General features: G+C 46.4%; 1 protein-coding gene across 4 annotated transcripts in view; it reads right to left on the bottom strand.

The window, feature by feature from the left end:
• TMEM63A (transmembrane protein 63A) overlaps positions 1–21172 on the bottom strand; it is a 68422-nt gene extending 47250 nt beyond the window's left edge. For 3 of the 4 annotated variants that reach the window (XM_075595495.1, XM_075595493.1, XM_075595496.1), the window contains exon 1: positions 21112–21172. The gene's annotated coding sequence lies outside the window, so the exon portion shown is untranslated. The remainder of the gene's footprint in view (positions 1–21111) is intronic. The other variant, XM_075595494.1, reaches the window with a different exon arrangement.
• Positions 21173–21408: the final 236 nt, after the last annotated feature.

The following is a 21408-nucleotide window of genomic DNA, read 5'->3' as shown; positions in this document are numbered from 1 at the left end:
CTGCGGAGTCTGATTAATAATAAGCCAAGTAAAGCTACCAGCAGCGCTCTAACTTTGCAAACGTTCCTTGGCACAGAATAAAAGCACCTCGGTTTCTAAAGGTTATTGATCAGGTGACAGGCTGCGAATGGCGGGGCTGCTGCATTACTGCCTCAAACATCACCTCCCTCGCCTCCACCTCTTCTGCTACTTTTCATGGGCCCTAAATCCATCGACAGTGAAACCTCTCCTCCTGAACAACGTTTGTTAGGCCTTGCCCCCGCTGCCTACTACAGCGTCCGCTGTGGCGTCCGCTGTGGCGTCCGCTGCGCGCACGAGAGCCCTCCCAGCAATGGCGCCGGGCCCGCTGCGAGGGGGGGGCCGCAGCGCTCGCGCGAGACCTACTCCTGCTCTCAATAGAATTGAGAGCAGGACTCGCGTCGAGCGATTAGGCACGCCCCCCGGCGGTTCAGCCAATGAGGGCGAACCTGCCGGGTGACGTCATGGCCACGCCCCCGTCACTCCTCCGCCACGTCCCCTCCGGTCTCTCCTCCTGCAGTGAGCTGCAGACCGGGGAATCGGCTGAACGCGCCGCCAAAAGCGCGGGCGCGCGTTACAGCGGAGAGACCGGGGCCTTAGCCCAACTGTCTCTGCTCAGCCGTCTTTGCTCTGAAGGCCCAGGCGTACATTAACCTCTCGACTGCCAGAGGCAAACAAATTATTTAGTGCAGCCCAAGATCTTTAGTCTTGCCCCAGACGATGCCAATAAAAGACAGGAGAGAAAGTCAGCAGGGAGAATGTACCGCAAGATGGAGGATGAAGGAGGGCTGGGAGTACAGGGGAAGGAGGAATAGGACTACTTCGAAACTATAGGGGCCTCTCCACTTGCTCTCAATGCACCATGCGTACAAACAGCGCCCCCTGGTGACACTGCTAATAACAGCTTTGCTATTCACTCCTTACAAACTGGATAGCCCCACACTGTGTCGGTAGCTGCTCCGCACGGGTACCAGGGGTCGCATACAGTAATTGTCACTTTTCTAAGCTCCAGCGCCCTGTCGGCCAATAGGAAGCCGTGACATCAGCAGGTTCGGCTTCCTATAGGGCTACGAGCTCTGAACTTGCAGGAGGTACCGGCACCCCCTCCGGAGGCGAGTATCTCTGGAAGCAGGGGGTCCCCGTGGCTGAAAGGAATGGGGCTCAGCTCCGGAGACCCCCTGCTTCAATCCTGTGTAAATAAAAACAAAGAAAACGGCATGGATTGCTCCTTAAATAAATAGGAGGTGCTGTCTGTCTCACTAATATACGCCACGCTGTATATAGCACCCTAATATCACCACAGAGAAGCCATTCTACCGGCCTAGTGCACAGGTAGCCGCGTGCTGGGTTCGTGATATTGTATTGCAGACTTTCTGACGCGTGTGATATAGAATTAACAGGAATGAAACGGTTATATTTGGGCTTTTTATGCATCATTAATGAAAGATAACGGGGGTCTCGAATCAAAGCGAATAGCTCGTGTACTGCGTGCTAACAATACCAGTGAAAAGCAACGTCAGGTATTATTTGTTCTAGATCGCCTGGTGTCTGTGTTTTTTCTTCAAGGTTTACAAGGCTAACAAAAGGGTAAATAAAAATAAAAAACTCCATAGCTGAACACGATTACAAGACTCGGATATAGCTGTATGTTATGCAAATGCAAGAGGACTTTAATAATACCCAGTAATGTGTCTGATATAGTCACTATAAGAAGTGACAGCAGGTAGAGAACGGCTAAGTGCATAAACAGTACTGTACAGGCATACCCCACATTAACGTACGCAATGGGACCGGAGCATGTATGTAAAGCGAAAATGTACTTAAAGTGAAGCACTACCTTTTCCCCACTTATCGATGCATATACTGTACTGCAATCATCATATGCGTGCATTACTGATGCAAATAACGCATGTGTAACAGGCTCTATAGTCTCCCCGCTTGCGCACAGCTTCTGTACAGGTAGGGAGCTGGTATTGCTGTTCAGGATGTGCTGACAGGCGCATACGTGAGCTGCCGTTTGCCTATTGGGTGATATGTCCTTACTCGCGAGTGTACTTAAAGTGAGTGTCCTTAAACCGGGGTATGCCTGTACTTCACTACTTATCCAATGTACGATAAGAAGTGCAGAGTTTAGATGTGGATGGCTTGGTTCCATTAATGATTAAACACACCCTGCCCTTGAATCAAATGGTGCTTTCCAACAATACAGAGAAACAAAAAAGGGGAAGAGCCAAAACAAAGGATGGAACAGAACTTCAAAAGATCCGAGCGGGACCGGCACAAAGAGCTGCTTACACATTTGTAGATCGTGTGGCATACAAGACGGAGGGGAAAGTGTAAACCGGTTTGTGCTGCACGTCACGTGAAGCTTAGCGTTCAAGACACATCTTCAGCAACACCAATGTTAACACTGCAACTGCACAAAATCAGTCAGGGAGGGAAAGGACAGGGCCGGCCCGTGTGAGGTGGCAGTGTCCACATGCCATCAATATGCCCATCATCTCCAGGCAATGGGACATCACCTGGCTATGTACTGTACTTATCAGCGCTCTGCCTTCCTGGCTACTGCTGCTGCCTGCAACATATGGGGATAAAAGCGCTTTCTTAACCCCTCGTGAACTCTCTTGTAACCAGATCAGAGCAATAGGTTACAGCAGGGGGACTCGACTCCAGTCCACAAGCCCCCTTCTCCCCTCCCCTCCCCCCCCCCCCCAACTGGTCAGGTTTTCAGGTTATCCCAGCTTCAGCACAGGTGGCTCAATCAGTCCCTCCGGCAGCACAGGTGACTCGGATGCTCTAATTGAGCCACCTGTGCTGAAGCTGGGAAATCCTGGAAACCTGACCTGTTGGTGGGCTCGAGGAACGGAGTTGAGCCCCCCCGGGTTACAGGACCCTCTGGCAGGTAAAGAGAAATGAATCCGTAGGTACCGGCTGTGGGATTTAAAATGTGGCTATGGTCAATGAATGAATACTATTTATATTATGGTTATCGTTAATATTAATACATTGGGTATACTAATACGTGTTGCATTAGGATACGTATAAATAGTGACAGATCTTTCTTTGTGTTCATAGCATAATTATAATGTGGGTGATAGAGCAAATATATGCAGTATGCACACACAGACACACCCCACTGTTATTCCATGATATAGATATATCTATAATATATACACACACACACACACACACACACACACACACACGTATTTTGTCCCCTCTTTATTTGGGAAGCATTGGTAACGTAGAACCTGCTTGCACGGTTTACCTTGAAGTGGTTGCACGCTTGAAATGTTTTGGCCAAAGGACTGAACTAAGTGACCCATACTTGTGAGAAGGAGAAATATAGAATAAATAACACTAGCCTAATGTACCAAATAATGTTATATTGGAGGTGCATTGAGGTTCGTTTATCATGCTATACACACCACACAGCATTAATGTGCTGCCGGGACTCCACCTCAGGGGTGGCTGCATACATTCCTCTAAAGTTCTGCACTTAGGGGGATCTGCAGATATAAGATAATTTATTAAGGAAGTTGGGGTTCAATTCGCTTTTTAGGAAGGTTCATCCTAACTGGGTGAACATACAAACTAAAACGTGACTTCACAGCTGGTACAGGGCACACTTGAATCCCTGGAAGCTCATGGATTTGTAGATATTACAATGCGTTGTTAATTGTGAAAGCTGATCTTCTGCAAATTGTACAAGAATGGAAAAACAGGATGTATAAAAGTTTTTTTTCTTTAAATAGAAAACACCAATAGGTCATTATAAAGACCTACTCAGCTACTTCCAAAACAGCCGTCTGTGAGTAGGTTTACTGGCTATACACTTCTTTAACACACGCTGTGCTGAAAAGTTGTGTTATACGGCAGGAATAAGCTTATAGGGGTCCGTTTAAAAATTGATAAGCAGGAAAAGGTGACATAAGAGGGCTCATTTTCATGTCATTACCCAGAATCCCTAACTGCAGTGGAAGCATTGTATGCTAAGGGATAATGGGGAAAGACAATGTTGCAGACCTGCCAGAGACATGTGCCTGTGCTCAGAAGGAGTAGTTTTAAAGAGCAGGACATGCTTAAGAGGTAAGGTACTAACGTTAACAGGTCTTCCCTGTCTTTGACTCTACTCAGACCCGCTGTCTGTTACCAGACTTTCTTCCTCTAGTTCACCTCAGGACTTTGCTGGCTATTTCATATCAACGGTGGATTCTATTCCTCCTCACATTCTACACCTCTTCCTATCTCTCCCCCTGCCTTCCTCAACTCCTTTTACGCGGTCACAGAGGAGTCACAGAGGAGTCACAGAGGAGGACATGTCGCTATTGATCTTCTCTTCTCCCTCTACCACTTGCCTCTTGACTCCATTCCCTCCCATCTCCTCAAGCCTTTCGCTCTTACTCTAATCCCTGCCTACACTCACACACATTTTCAACGCTCCCCTCTACGCTGGTACTTTTCCCAACACCTTCACGCATGCAACAGTTATACCCTTACTCAAAAACAGCAAGCTTGATCCTACCTGTCTCTCTAACTATCGACCTGTCTCCCTCCTGCCTCTAAACTCCTGGAACACCTTGTATTCTCTCGCTTGCTCCCTTTTCTCACCACCTATTCACTCCTAGATCCTCTTCAATATGGCTTCCGCACTGCTCACTCCACTGAAACAGCCCTCACCAAAATAATGAATGACCACCATGCTGCAAAAGACAAAGGTCATTACACCCTGCTTATATTACTCAACCTCTCTGGAGCCTTGGATACAGTTGACCAGCCTTTTCTCCTTCACATTCTCCATACTATTAGTATCTGTAAAAAAAAATGATCTATGCTGGATCTCCTTTTACCTCTCCCATCGTATTTTCAGTGTCTCGTTTGCCAACACCTCCTTTGTCAATCTCTCTGTGGGTGTACCATAGGGCTCTGTCCTGGGACCTTTTCACACACTCTCTAGGTGACCTTATCACACCTCTTGGGTTCACATATCACCTCTATGCTGACGACACACGCACTTACCTTTCAACCCCTGACCTCACACCTGCTGTACAGACCAAAGTCTCTGAATGTCTCTCTGGTAGATCATCCTGGATGGCTATCTGCCGACACAAACTTAAGATGTCCAAGACAGAGCTACTCATACCTCCTCCCAAGCCAGCCCTACTGCTCCCTTCTATATTACTGTTGGCAGTACTATTATACACCCAGTATCACAAGCACGCTGCCTAGGGGTCATATGTGACTCCTCCCTCACATTCACAGTGTAGCTAAAACCTGTCGCTTTTATCCCAATAACATTGCAAAGATACGCCCTTTCCTCTGTCCCTCTACTTCTAAAAGTCTAAGGCCGTCGATGGCGACGGCGACACGACGGGTGATGTCACCTGTCGCCACCGGCAAAAGTTATATTTCGCCGGGCGGCGGCGGCGCGTAATTCTGGCAATTTCATTGGTTCAAGGGCCGTCACGTGACGCCACAGCTATTGAAAAATCAAATTTTGCCGGCTACCAGTTTTTGCAACGGCGACATCGCTCTGTCGCGCACTAAAAGCGCACGCATCAGCGGCAATGCTTTTGTTTTCGGGCGACGTCACATCGCCGGCACTATAAGCACGGCCTAACGCAGGCCCTCATTCTCTCCCGTCTCGACTACTGTAACCTCCTACTGTCCGGCCTTCCTGCCTCTCGCCTTTCCCCCATACAATCTATCCTAAACGCTGCTGCTAGAATCACTTTACTCCTAAATCTGTCTCAGCGTCTCTACCGCTTAAATCACTCTCCCGGCTTCCTATAAAACACTGTATCATTTACCAAATTCTCCTCCTCACTTTTAAGGCTATACACGCTTCTGCCCCTCCTTACATCTCAGCTCTAATTCCTCGCTATACACCTGCCCAAGGATGTCTTCTCTCTACCCCTTCTGTATCTAAAGCCCCCTTACACCTAACGCCTCTTCGGGACAGGGACTCCCTTTCTTAGGCTGCATCCATAGGACTGCAGCCGTGCTGAGGCGCGCAGAGGCAGAGGGAAAGCGGGTGCTTTCCCTGGCCTTGGTCTGCGCGCCGTCCGGGGGCGTGTCGGGGGGGGGGGGGTTATGTGATGTCACGGAGCTGGTTCGCCTTCATTGGGCGAACCGCTCACGTGACCGGCCCTGCGCTCCCTTGAGCGCTTGAATTTAAAATGTTGCTAAGACTTACGCTTCCGCACACTTGTGGAAGCGTAAGCGAGCCCCTGCTAAAGCCGCTCTCATTGCGGCTGCAGGGGCTCACTGCCGAGCAGCAGCGCGCCTCAAGACGGGTCAGCGCATAAGAGCTGACCATGCCCGAGGCCTTATTGTTACTTTCATGTATGAAGCGCTTATTCCCACTGTGTATTATATCACATTTACTGCAGTGAAGAGCTATGTACGTGGCTGGCGCTATATAAATAAAATTATACATACATACATATATACAGTACATACTTAAGTAATAATCCCAGAACAGGGCATTACTGGCCAATAATACCCTGGCTGGAAGAGTTGAAGGCCCGAGACGAAGCCGAGGGACTTTAACCCAGCCAGGGTATTATTGGCCAGTAATGCCCTGTTCTTCTGGGATTATTACTATTATAGGCTAAATGTAGGCTTATTTTTTTTTAAATTAATTCTTCATTAAAAAAAAAAGATACATTTTTGTAGTCATATTGATTTTTATCAGCATGATTGTCTACATTCTCATGCTTTTACTGCAAGTTTATAAAAAGGAAATTGTACACACACACACACACACACACACACACACACACACACACGAGCGCTGCAGCCCCCCCCCTCAATTCAGACAAACACACTCTGCAGTCCCCCCTACACACTGTGCAGCCCCCCACTTCTACACCCACAAAACACACTGCAGCCCTCCGTCACCCTCTACACTCACAAAACACACAGCAGCCCCCCCTCTACACCCACAAACACAAAACAGACACACACACACACTGCTGCCCCCCTCTACACCCACAAAACACACTGCGCAAACACACACCAACAAAACAAACTGCTGCCCTCTCACACACACACCAGCAGCCCCCCTCTACACCCACTGCAGCCCCCATGTAAACCAACACACTGCAGACACACACAAACCACTCTGCACCCCTCCTCCACCCATAAAACACACACACACACACACACACACACACACAAAACACTGCACCCCTTCTCAGCCCACAAAACACACTGCAGCCCCCCTCTACACCCACAAAACACACCGCACACACACACACACACACACACACACACACACAAAACACTGCACCCCTTCTCAACCCACAAAACACACTGCAGCCTCCCTCTCCACCTACAAAACACACTGCAGACACACACAAATCAACAAAACAGACACTGCCACCTCTACATCCACAAAACACACACCAGCAGCCCCCCCTCTACACCCGCTGCAGCCCCCTATAAATCCACACACTGCAGACACACACACCAACAAAACGCTCTGCAACCCTCCTCCACCCACAAAACACACACTGCAGCTCCCCCTCTACACCAACAAAACACACACAGCAGACACACGCCAACAAGTCTCTGCTGCCCACTCTACACCCACAAAACACACATCAACAGAAGACACACACACTAACAAAACACTCTGCTAACCCCCTTTACACCCACAAAACACACACAGACACACAAACCTTTCCCCCTCACTCTCCTGTGCGGAGCTCTCTGCAAGCAGGGAGGGGGAGGATTCAGTGCCTTGCTGCTGCCTTCTGTCCAATCACCTCCCCTGTCTAAGAGCAAATTTCACTCTTTGTGAATGAGAACTGAAAGCTGATTGGCTGAAAAACTTGGCAAGCTGCCAAAAATTCCAAGCCTTTACTGATTGGATAATGCCTGGAATTTTAACCAATCAGAAAGCAGGGATTTCAATAATGCCCGGAATTTACCAGCTTTAGCCTATAATGTTACATATCCCCTCTTTACACAGCCTCTAGTTGGTTGCCCTGGCAACCTCCAAACCCTTATAACCATATGGTTGGTTTAGCCCAGGTCCCTTGCCCCTTTCTGGTAGTTAGATTGGTCCTCAGACTGTTCCTGTCTGACAGGAAAAGTGTACAGCACTTCCTTTCCTCACTAGCAGCCTAAGTAAGTACACCCTTCTTCCATTCACTCCCTCTGCAAAGGCAATCCTTTTTTGCTTTCCCCCCATAACAAGGCACCTTCATCTTAGAGAAGCCCTCTCCCACTGCAGAACACCTTCCCAGCCATAGGTCATTCTCCTGACAAGAGATTTCTGCCAATAACATCATTAACATTTACCTTTTATTTCTGTAACTCCCCCAATAAAGTTGAAGAAATAGAAGGATATTGTGGGCTTTTAAAAGGGGACGAGTTAAGCTATCTGGACTCATTCACATCCTACATGGGACACTGGTTCCAGAATAGATCACCGTTACACATTTTCTGGCTTGTTTCCTGGTTCATACTTCCTGAATTTGTCCGCTGTGGTCGAGTGTCGGGAGGCATTTCCACGGTCAGGGGAACATCAACAAAAGATGCGGCTACATGCTCCCAGCGAGGGGTACGGAGCAGCGAGGGGTGCGGAGCCGCGAGGGGTACGGAGCAGCGAGGGGTACGGAGCAGCGAGGGGTACGGAGCAGCGAGGGGTACGGAGCAGCGACGGGTACGGAGCAGCGACGGGTACGGGCAGCGAGGGTCTTTGTACACCTGTGTGTATCTTTGCACACCTGCAGATTTGTGCACATGTCAGGGTGTCTGTGACATTGGTGTCTGTATCAGTGTCATGTTAAGAATGGGCCTGAACCCCAAGTTTTTGCAGCCCCTGCCACAGTCTCAGGTGTATCAGGCAGGAGAAATGATACTCATCGCTTAGCAGCCAATAACCCTGGGGCCGCACGCAGGTCACCCACATTTGCAGCCACTGTAGGTTATAAGGAGCGGGATGTTTAAGATCCGTGGTGACGGACTCCGATGAATTGCGTGACGCCTCTGGCAGTGAAAGTGTTAACGTAGCGGGGACGGAACAGTAACTTTTACATTTTGGGGCTTTTGCCGTTTACCTGCATTATTGTTTATTTTACAATGAAGGAAGTTGACATGGTAAGTCAGGCAGCGCAACCAATGACGGACATCACATAGTCCATCAGGTTAGTAGGGTGACATGCAGGGGGTCACTATTTATATCTGCCCATGTGAATGCAAAGAAAAGTGTTAGTCCTACAAACCGGATACCGTACGTTATTTTTAATGAGCCCCTCCTCTGTCTCAGGTTATTAGTACGTCACAGAGCACCCCCCCCCCCCACCCGTGTATGTATACACCTGTCCATATTAGTGAGTATGTGTGTGTTTATGTATACACCTGTCCATATTAGTGAGTATGTGTGTGTTTATGTATACACCTGTCCATATTAGTGAGTATGTGTGTATGTTTATGTATACACCTGTCCATATTAGTGAGTGTGTGTGTAGGTTTATGTATACACCTGTCCATATTAGTGAGTGTGTGTATGTATACATCAGTCCATATTAGTGAGTATGTGTGTTTATGTATACACCTGTCCATATTAGTGAGTGTGTGTATGTTTATGTATACACCTGTCCGTATTAGTGAGTGTGTGTATGTTTATGTATATACCTGTCCGTATTAGTGAGTGTGTTTATGTATACACCTGTCCTTTAGTGAGTATATGTGTATGTTTATGTATACACCTGTCCATGTTAGTGAGTGTGTGTATGTTTATGTATACACCTGTCCATATTAGTGAGTGTGTGTATGTTTATGTATACACCTGTCCAAATTAGTGAGTGTGTGTATGTTAGTGATTATGTGTATGTTTATGTATACACTTGTCCATTAGTGAGTATATGTGTATGTTTATGTATACACCTGTCCATTAGTGAGTATACGTGTATGTTTATGTATACACCTGTCCATATTAGTGAGTTACATAGTTACATAGTAGATGAGGTTGAAAAAAGACGTACGTCCATCAAGTTCAACCTATGCTAAATTTAGACAACATACTTTATCCTATATCTATGCTTACTTATTGATCCAGAGGAAGGCAAACAAAAAACCCCATTAAGGGGAAAAAATTAATTCCTTCCTGACTCCAAGAATTGGCAATCGGATTAATCCCTGGATCAACATCCTTCCCATGTATACTTATTTGGTATATCCCTGTATACCTTTCCCATCTAAAAAGATGTCCAACCTTTTTTTGAACAAATCTATTGTATCTGCCATCACAGTCTCCATGGGTAATGAATTCCATATTTTAACTGCCCTTACGGTAAAGAACCCTTTCCTTTGTTGCTGGTGAAATTTCCTTTCCTCCAACCTTAAGGGATGGCCCTGAGTCCTTTGTACTACCCGTGGGATGAATAGTTCTTTTGAAAGCTCCTTGTATTGTCCCTGAATATATTTGTTTATATTAGTTATCATATCCCCTCTTAGACGCCTCTTTTCTAATGTAAATAAATCTAATTTAACTAGCCTCTCCTCATAAGTTAGAATATCCATCCCCTTTATTAATTTTGTGGCTCTTCTCTGCACTCTCTCTAGTTCCATAATGTCTTTTCTGAGGATTGGTACCCAAAATTGTACTCCATATTCAAGGTGTGGTCTTACTAATGCTTTGTAAAGGGGCATAATTATATTTACTTCCCTTCCATCCATTGCCCGTTTGATGCAAGATAAGATCTTGTTTGCCTTTGCAGCTACTGCATGACATTGGGCACTATTGCTAAGCCTGCTGTCTACAAGCACTCCTAAATCCTTCTCCATCAAGGATTCCCCCAATATATCTCCATTTAATTTGTAAGTCGCCTTTTTATTCTTGTATCCCAAATGCATAACCTTACATTTATCTGTATTAAACCTCATCTGCCATTTACTTGCCCACGTTTCCAGTCTCTCCAAAGCCTTCTGAAGAGAAATTACATCCTGCTCTGATTCTATTACCTTACACAATTTAGTATCATCAGCAAAGATGGAGACTTTTCTCTCTATGTCAACCTCAAGGTCATTAATAAACAAGTTAAAAAGCAGGGGTCCCAGTACCGATCCCTGAGGTACTCCACTCACGACTTTAGCCCAACCTGAAAAAGTTCCTTTTATGACAACCCTCTGTTGTCTGTCCTTTAACCAGTTTTCAATCTAGGTGCATATATTATTACTGGGTCCAATTTTCTTTATTTTGTACACCAACCTCTTGTGTGAAACCGTATCAAAAGCCTTTGCAAAATCTAAGTAGACCACATCAACTGCATTACCCTGGTCTAAATTCCTAATTAGCTCCTCAAAGAAACAAATAAGGTTAGTTTGGAAAGATAAATCCATGCTGACTATTACTAATAATTTTGTTTTCCATTAGGCATTTCTGAATATTATCCCGTATTAAACCTTCAAGTAGTTTCCCTACTATTGAAGTCAGGCTTACAGGTCTGTAATTTCCCGGTTGTGATCTAGCTCCCTTTTTAAATATAGGCACCACATCTGCTTTACGCCAATCTTGTGGTACTGAGCCTGTGGAAATGGAGTCCTTGAATATTAAATATAATGGTTTTGCTATTACTGAGCTTAACTCCTTGAGAACTCTTGGATGTATGCCATCGGGGCCAGGTGCCTTATTTACTTTAATTTTATCAAGCCGCTTATTAACTTCTTCCTCAGTTAACCAATTGTTCATTAATATGGAGGTTGTGGCTTCCTCCTGCGGCACTACTATTGAACTTGATTCTTCCCTGGTAAACACAGAGGCAAAGAATTTGTTTAATACCTCAGCTTTTTCCTTATCTCCAATAATCTGCCTGCCCATCTCACACTGAAAGGGTCCTATATTTTCTTTTCTCATTTTGTTGTTATTAAGGTACTTAAAGAACTTTTTAGGGTTGACCTTACTTTCTATTGCAATCCTTTTTTCATTATCCATTTTTGCTAATTTGATTGCCCTTTTGCAATTTTTGTTACATTCCTTATAATTCTGATACGATGTCTCTGTCCCTTCTGACTTAAAGAATCTAAACGCCTTCCTCTTCTTGTCCATTTCCTCCCCTACCTGTTTATTTAGCCACGTTGGTTTTGACTTATTTCTTTTATACTTATTACCCAAGGGTATACACTGATAAGTGTGCTTTTCTAACAATGTTTTAAAGACTGCCCATTTATCTTCTACATCTTTCCCTGCAAAAACCATCATCCCATTGTATTACTACTAGATTAGACCTCAGTTTATTAAAATCTGCCTTTCTAAAGTTTAAAGTCTTTGTTGAACCCAAGTAATCTGTTTTTTGATCATTTATTTCAAATGAGACCATGTTATGATCACTGTTACCCAAATGTTCCAGGACTTGAATATTTGTTATTCCTTCTACATTGTTTGATATGACCAAATCCAGAACTGCCCCTCTCCTGGTTGGTTCCTCAATAATTTGGGTCACATAATTGTCTTTAAGCACCCCCAAAAACCTGTTCCCTTTTGTTGTAACGCTAATCTCATTGTCCCAGTCTATGTCAGGATAATTAAAATCCCCCATTATGCAAACATGACCCAGTTTTGATGCCTTCTCCATTTGCAAAAGTATTTTAGCTTCCTCAATCTCACAGATATTTGGTGGTTTATAGCATATTCCCACAAACATTTTCTTTATACTTTTACCTCCACTGCTAATTTCTATCCACAAAGTCTCTACATTTTCATCATTCCCTTCATAGACATCATCCCTTAGAATAGGTTTTAGATCCGGTTTAACATATAAACATACTCCACCTCCCCTTCTATTTGTTCGATCCTTCCGAAAAAGAGAATAACCCTCTAAATTAACTGTCCAGTCATGAGTTTCATCCCACCATGTTTCAGTAATGCCTATGATATCATACTGCTCCCTTGCAGCTATTAATTCAAGCTCCCCCATTTTATCTGTCAGGCTTCTTGCATTAGCAAGCATGCATTTCAGGTTTTTTTCAGCCTGTACTATTATCTTATCTGCTCCTTCCTTTCTGCTCCCACTTGGTTTAGTCTTTAGAAGTTTTCTAGTATTATCTGTATTTACTATGGGTGTCTCACTGCTTGTCAAACTTGCACTTGCCCCCATTCTACCTCCATACCACCTTGAATCCTCATCTATTCCATTTAGTTCATTATCTGTTTCATTCCCCTCCCCCCTCCATCCTAGTTTAAAATCTCCTCCAACCTTTTTAGCATTCTCCCCCCTAGCACTGAAGACCCCTCTTCATTGAGGTGCAATCCGTCCCTAGAATATAGATGGCACCTCTCAGAAAAGGAGTCCCAGTGCTCTAAAAACCCAAACCCCTCCTTCCTGCACCACTTTCTTAGCCATGCATTAACCTCCCTGATCTCTGACTGTCTCCCTGCGGTAGCGCATGGCACTGGTAGTATTTCAGAAAATACAACCTTGGAGGTCCTTGCCTTAAGCTTTTGGCCTAGATCCCTGTAATCATTTTCTAGAACCCTCCATCTTTCTCTAACTTTGTCATTGGTGCCAACGTGTACCAAGACCGGCGGGTCAATCCCAGCCCCCCCCCCCCCCCGGGTCAATCCCAGCCCCCCCCCCCCCCCAACAATCTGTCTACCCGATCCGCAATATGCCGAACTTGAGCACCCGGGAGACAACAAACTGTTCGGTTCACACGGTCACGGCAACAGATTGCCCTATCTACCTTCCTAATAATGGAGTCCCCTACCACCACAATCTTTCTTTGTATCTGAGCATCCTGAGTCCCCACTGTGCTGGAGGAACTATTCCCCTGGCTGCTAGAGGAATTAGTCTCCCCCAGCCTTGCCATTTCTGCCCCAACATTCCCAATATCTTCACTCAACACGGCAAATCTATTGGGATGTGTCAGCTCAGAAATGACCTGCCTCTCCCTATTGCCCCTGCTTCCCCTTCTAACTGTCACCCAGCTACCTACCTGCTCCTCACTAATGGCAACCAAGCTACCTACCTGCTCCTCACTAACCGCGCCACCATCTGCACCACTAGTAGAAGCAAGGGCCTGCTCAGTGAGCTCTAATTCCCTTTCAAGATTGCGAATGTCCCTCAATATTGCAAGTTGCCTCTTCAGATCAGCAATCTCTGATTCTAAAGATGCCACCCGCTCACACCTCTCACAGTGGTATGCTCCTTGGAACAGCTGCTCCAAGTGCACATACATGTGGCAAGATGTGCATTGAGTGGCATTTTCAATCCTGCTCATTCTAGCAACTATGAAGTTTAGAAGTACTAACAGTAAACTGTACTTCAATAACTATACCTTGTTTAAACTGCTTCTGGTTCTAACTGCACACACTTAAACAACCAGCACTTGAAATCAACCACACAGATCAGTCAGTACACACAAGCTCCCATATGTGTGTATGTTTATGTATACACCTGTCCATATTAGTGAGTATGTTTATGTATACACCTGTCCATATTAGTATGTGTATGTTTATGTATACACCTGTCCATATTAGTGAGTATGTTTATGTATACACCTGTCCATATTAGTATGTGTATGTTTATGTATACACCTGTCCATATTTGTGAGTGTGTGTATACATCAGCCCATATTAGTGAGTATAGGTTTATGTATACACCTGTCCATATTAGTGAGTATGTGTGTGTTTATGTACAGACCTGTCCATATTAGTGAGTATATGTTTATGTACGTGTGAATACGTAGGTAGAGTATAGATAGGGTATGGAGGTCTCCAAGTGTTGCTCACAATGATTTGAGACTGACATGTATATGCTACTGGTGTGCTCTGTGTGTACATCAGTGTGACTGTGTGTACATCAGTGTGACTGTATGTGTATCAGTGTGACTGTATGTGTATCAGGGTGACTGTATGTGTATCAGGGTGACTGTATGTGTATCAGGGTGACTGTATGTGTATCAGTGTGACTGTATGTGTATCAGTGTGACTGTATGTGTATCAGGGTGACTGTATGTGTATCAGGGTGACTGTATGTGTATCAGGGTGACTGTATGTGTATCAGGGTGACTGTATGTGTATCAGGGTGACTGTATGTGTATCAGGGTGACTGTATGTGTATCAGGGTGACTGTATGTGTATCAGTGTGACTGTGTGTGTATCAGTGTGACTGTATGTGTATCAGTGTGACTGTATGTGTATCAGTGTGACTGTATGTGTATCAGTGTGACTGTATGTGTATCAGTGTGACTGTATGTGTATCAGGGTGACTGTATGTGTATCAGTGTGACTGTATGTGTATCAGGGTGACTGTATGTGTATCAGGGTGACTGTATGTGTATCAGGGTGTTCATCTTTGTATAGTGTCAGTGTGTGTGTGAATCTTTGTATAGTGTGTGAGTGAATCTGTGTTAATGTATGTCTTTATTTATATAGCGCCATTAATGTACATAGCGCTGAACAGCAGTAATACACGTGACAATCATATAAATAACAAATAATACAAATAACAGATCATGGGAATAAGTGCTTCAGTCATAAAAGTAACATTTCAGAAGAGGAGTCCCTGCTCCGAGGAGCTTACAGTCTAATTGGTAGGTAGGGAGAACGTACAGAGACAGTAGGAGGGAATTCAGGTAATTGCGTCTGCAGGGGGCCAAGCTTTATGTATCATATGTCTAGTATTATCCACGGTGCTACTCATATGCGTCTTTAAGCAAGTAAGGGTGTCAGCGTGACTGTGTGTTAAGGTATTTACGGTGTCAGTGTGTTTAGTACATCAGTGCGACTGTATGAATGTCAGCGCGGGGGCTGGAGTCAATGTGGTATAGGGAGTCAGTGTGTTATAGGGAGTCAGTGTGGTGTAGGGAGTCAGTGTGGTGTAGGGAGTCAGCTGGTATAAATGGCAGAAAGCCCTTGCCTCTGCTGCTAGCGACTCTGTAAACACATTCCTTTGCAAAGTGTTGTTCACTCACCCGGCAGTGAAGAGGTTAAAATGTGTGCTCACAAAATATTTACCGTCTTGATCACGAGGAAGGCAGCTGCCAGGCTCCCAAACCCCTACTGACAAAGTGTCACACAGAATCACATTTACACCTGTGTCCAATGAGATGAGCGGACGTGTTTCTGTTACCGGTGCAATCCCAGCTACGTCTGACCTTGGGCAACTCACCATCTCCCTGTGCCACTAAACATTAGAGTGTGAGCTCTTTGGGCCGGGAAGTCATTGTGCCTGCAGCTTGTACAGTGAAGAGTACATTATCAGCACGGTGTAAGAAACAATACATCATTCCACTCGTGAAGTATATCCCAGCAACGCTACTTTTATTAATGCAAAACCAAAATTCGTTGCAGGTGTGATCTCTTTTAGTGGACCAACATTAGCGTACTGCATAGATGAAATTATACTGTACCAGAGCCCAATGGGTTTCTTCTTCCAGTGTGTGCGCTATACACGGTACCTCCATCTATGAAGAGCAGTAACGTTGGTCGGGTAAAAGGTATCACATCCTGCAACAAATCTGCTCTTCTCCAGAGCTTTCAACCATACGAAATGTCCCAGATGAAAATACTGTAGGTACATGTCTTTTACATCCCAATTCCCCACCAATAAAAGCCACTTAAAAATACAAACACCTTATTTGCTATTTCAACTGGCAGAAGTATATACGCTAGGAGTGAACAAAAATATAACATACTTAGGAGCCAGCCAGCATCTTGTTTCCCATCCCTGCAATAGCTACAGGTGAATTTAATAGGTACTGGACATCAAAAAGAGGTACAGGACGTTTGAACTAGGCGACTTCTCCTTAGCTTCCAGGCTCATGTGCTCCTCCCTACATGTCAGCGTGATGTCCCTGCGCTCTGCTCATACCCGTCTCCTTTCCACCTCTGCTGCTCACCTTTACAGGGCCCTAATGACGTACCTGGCATGCCAGAGGCCCGTATGATGTGCCAGGTGTGTCGTGGGCACTTGCTTTAGAGCAGTGGTGCTCAACGCCAGTCCTCAAGACCCCCCCCCCCCCATCAGGTCAGGTTTTTTAAGTAATCCCTGCCACTGATTGAGCCACCTGTGCTGAAGAAGGGATGTCCTGAAAACCTGGACCTGATGGGGGGGGGGGGGTGGGGGGGTCTTGTATTGTGTTGTGTGTCTTTATTTATATAGCGCCAAAAGTGTACTCAGCGCTTCACAAAGAATACGGTACAGGGAATTAAAATGATACATTAAGCGCAGGAAAATCAGACAATAGGAAAGGAAATCCCTGCCCCGAAGAGCTTACAATCTAAGAGGTATGATGGGAGACTTACAGAGACAGCAGGTGAGGGAATACGTGCTGTAGATGGCAGTGCTGGGTCACAATGGGTGGTAGGAGTGACTGAGTGTGGGACAGTAACCATGAGTGCAGGCTATTGGGATGCTTAACTTGTGGGAGCGAGTTTTAGGGTTAGTCAGTATTAAATCAGAAGGTTAAAAACCATTTACAGGGGAAGAGATGGCAGGGATGCATGGGTGAGATCAGGTGTGTATGTCTTGGTTCAGGCTTAGGGGAGATCCCCAGCAGCAGGAAGGAGTAGATAGAGGGTGTGAATAGAGGATTTGTGTGGGTGTTTTTTATTGAGGGGTAAATAAGTTGTTGGGAGAGTGGTGTATAAATAATGGTGCAGTGGGGAAGTTGGAGAGAACAGAGACGTTCACAAAGGAGTGAGGAAACAGTAAAACAGAAAAAGCAATAGGGAGGGCTGGCGTTGAGCACCCCTGTTTTAGAGGAATGATTGGGCTGACCGATCTGTTTCGATCACGCTTGCTACGCCATCGGGTGTGGACGACCCTTCACTTCCGTTTCCGGTGTCGGGGGCCCGGTGCCGCCGGACCAGCGCCACTGTAAAGGTTAAACCTTTTCACTTCCTCACTGCCCCTCTTACCTGTGGAACTCCCTCAAACTCCGTATAGCCCAATCACCTTCCCTCCCCACCTTCAAGTCAAAGAACCCACCTTCTAATTGAAGCATTTCAATAATCTAGACTCATGGCTATTGCCCCACACCCACACCTGCTCTACCAACCATGGTGGCTAATCACTGCTATCTACTGCACGGGGGACTCTCCGGGGCAAGGATTTCCTTTCCTATTGTCCGATATTACATGTGTTGCATTTATTGTAATAAAAATTCCCTGCATTGTATTGTCTGTTGTGTCAAGCGCTGCATATATTGTTGGCGCTATATAAATAAATATCCATGCAAGATACGAGCGACACATTTAACGGGTTAAACTAGATTGTTGCAGCATGTAACCCTTTAGCTGCCAACGACACAATGCATTGAATGCCCCCTGGCAGTGAAAGGATGAAGTGTTCGGGGAAAAAGGAAGATTAGGACAGGTTTTACCGCCCTAACGTTTCCTAATTGGCTCTCTGACAGAGAGCGTCCAGGGGGGCAATTATCTGATCACCGAGCTGAAGAAAAGAATGACGCTTGCCCAATTCAGAGAGCTCACGCTAGGGTCAGTCCGACATGGTCCCCTTCAGTGGGAAGGGGAGTGCACAGCAAGACCTCCCTTTCCTTGCACAAGTGTTACAGGAAATGTCAGCACGTGAACACAGCGGAGAAACAGCCCCCGTTCTCCCGGGCAGGGCTGGCTCATAGCACAGGCAGAGAAGCCATTTACCCAGGGCGGCGATTATACTGTAATGTAGCTTGCATAAGTGCTGTACTGTATGACGTGTGTATGGGGGCTGCACTCTGGGATCGTGCAAGAGGATGGGAAGTGGGGGGGGGGGGTGCGAGGGGCAATGAGGGGAAGCGGGTGGGGTGTACGGGGCAATGAGGGGAAGCGGGTGGGGTGTACGGGGCAATGAGGGGAAGCGGGTGGGGTGTACGGGGCAATGAAGAAAAGCGGGGGTGGATAGGGTTTACAAAAGGGGAGCGGGGGTGGATAGGGTTTACAAAAGGGGAGCGGGGGTGGATAGGGTTTACAAAAGGGGAGCGGGGTGTATAGGGTTTACAAAAGGGGAGCGGGGGTGTATAGGGTTTACAAAAGGGAAGCGGGGGTGTATAGGGTTTACAAACGGGGAGCGGGGGTGTATAGGGTTTACAAAAGGGGAGCGGGGGTGTATAGGGTTTACAAAAGGAGCGGGGGTGTATAGGGTTTACAAAAGGGGAGCGGGGGTGTATAGGGTTTACAAAAGGGGAGCGGGGGTGTATAGGGTTTACAAAAGGGGAGCGGGGGTGTATAGGGTTTACAAAAGGGGAGCGGGGGTGGATAGGGTTTACAAAAGGGGAGCGGGGGTGTATAGGGTTTACAAAAGGGGAGCGGGGGTGTATAGGGTTTACACAGGGAAGCGGGGATGTATAGGGTTTACACAGGGAAGCGGGGGTGTATAGGGTTTACACAGGGAAGCGGGGGTGTATAGGGTTTACACAGGGAAGCGGGGGTGTATAGGGTTTACAAAGGGAAGCGGGGGTGTATAGGGTTTACAAAGGGAAGCGGGGGTGTATAGGGTTTACAAAGGGAAGCGGGGGTGTATAGGGTTTACAAAGGGAAGCGGGGGTGTATAGGGTTTACAAAGGGAAGCGGGGGTGTATAGGGTTTACAAAGGGAAGCGGGGGTGTATAGGGTTTACAAAGGGAAGCGGGGGTGTATAGGGTTTACAAAGGGAAGCGGGGGTGTATCGGGTTTACAAAGGGAAGCAGGGGTGTATAGGGTTTACAAAGGGAAGCGGGGGTGTATAGGGTTTACAAAGGGAAGCGGGGGTGTATAGGGTTTACAAAGGGAAGCGGGGGTGTATAGGGTTTACAAAGGGAAGTGGGGGTGTATAGGGTTTACAAAGGGAAGTGGGGGTGTATAGGGTTTACAAAGGGAAGTGGGGGTGTATAGGGTTTACAAAGGGAAGTGGGGATGTATAGGGTTTACAAAGGGAAGTGGGGGTGTATAGGGTTTACAAAGGGAAGTGGGGGTGTATAGGGTTTACAAAGGGAAGAGGGGGTGTATAGGGTTTACAAAGGGAAGTGGGGGTGTATAGGGTTTACAAAGGGAAGAGGGGGTGTATAGGGTTTACAAAGGGAAGTGGGGGTGTATAGGGTTTACAAAGGGAAGTGGGGGTGTATAGGGTTTACAAAGGGAAGAGGGGGTGTATAGGGTTTACAAAGGGAAGTGGGGGTGGATAGGGTTACAAAGGGAAGCGGGGGTTGGATATGGTTTACACAGGGAAGCGGGGGTTGGATATGGTTTACACAGGGAAGCGGGGGTTGGATATGGTTTACACAGGGAAGTGGAGGTTGGATAGGGTTTACACAGGGAAGTGGGGGGTGGATAGGGTTTACAAAGGGAAATGGGGGTGGATAGGGTTTACACCGGGAAGTGGGGGTGGATAGGGTTTACACAGGGAAATGGGGGGTGGATAGGGTTACAAAGGGAAGTGGGGGTGTCTTGATAGCCTGGTTAAACGCTCTCAAGACCAGCTCACACACAGCACATAAAGACCAATGTTGTTTTGTGCTGGCAGCAATAGGCACCAAATACAAAAACCGCTCTTCCTTCAGCACCGCCATGTTTAACCCCTTCACACGTTCTCTGCACTGCATTTTAAGGAGACGCTGCAGGAGTTGGGCTACCAAACTCTTTTATATACTAAATAACTTTAAAAATATATATCCAAAGTGGGTTAACAACCCCTCCCCCCCGTTTCTTGCTTCACTAGTTATGGGGTTAAAAACGGCTTTGGATAAAAACAGCTCTGCCACTTCCATAAAGGGGTTAACCCAAGCATTGCACGCCCCTCTGGCAGCGAAGAAGTTAAATCTCCAAATGCGCACAGGGCAAACTTTCAGCAGGAATAAGACGCGTGTCAGGTAAGGAATTAAAGCAGCAGCAGCAGCAGCAGCAGCCCCCGGCTCCGGGAACATGCACAACACACAGATACACACACACTTACACACAGACACACACTGTCCCACACATACACACTCTTCCACTTACACAGACAGACACTTACACACTCTCCCACTTACACACAGACACACACTCTCCCACTTACACACACACACTCCCACTTACACACAGACACTCTCCCACTAACACACAGATACTCACTCACTCACTCTCCCACTTACACACACACACACACACAATAAGTTGCTTGCCTGCTGCTTGCTGTGAGCGGGGAGCCCGGAGATCCTGGGCTGTGGGAGGCTCCGAGGAAGTGAAACAGGGGCAGTGCTGCGCATGCGCATATACTGCCACCTACAGGACTCCCTCCCTGTGCCAGGACCTGCTCTGCTCCAGAGCTGTAATACAGTATGTACTCTGTTACAGCCAAGGCAGGGGGCTAATGCAGTACTCTGTTACAGCCAAGGCAGGGGGCTAATGCAGTACTCTGTTACAGCCAAGGCAGGGGGCTAATGCAGTACTCTGTTACAGCCAAGGCAGGGGGGTAATGC

The sequence above is a fragment of the Ascaphus truei genome, chromosome 4 (assembly GCF_040206685.1).
Source record: "Ascaphus truei isolate aAscTru1 chromosome 4, aAscTru1.hap1, whole genome shotgun sequence".
Lineage (NCBI taxonomy): Eukaryota > Metazoa > Chordata > Amphibia > Anura > Ascaphidae > Ascaphus > Ascaphus truei.
The sequence above is the reverse complement of the archived record's forward strand: the minus strand, read 5'-3'. Positions and strand labels throughout refer to the sequence as shown.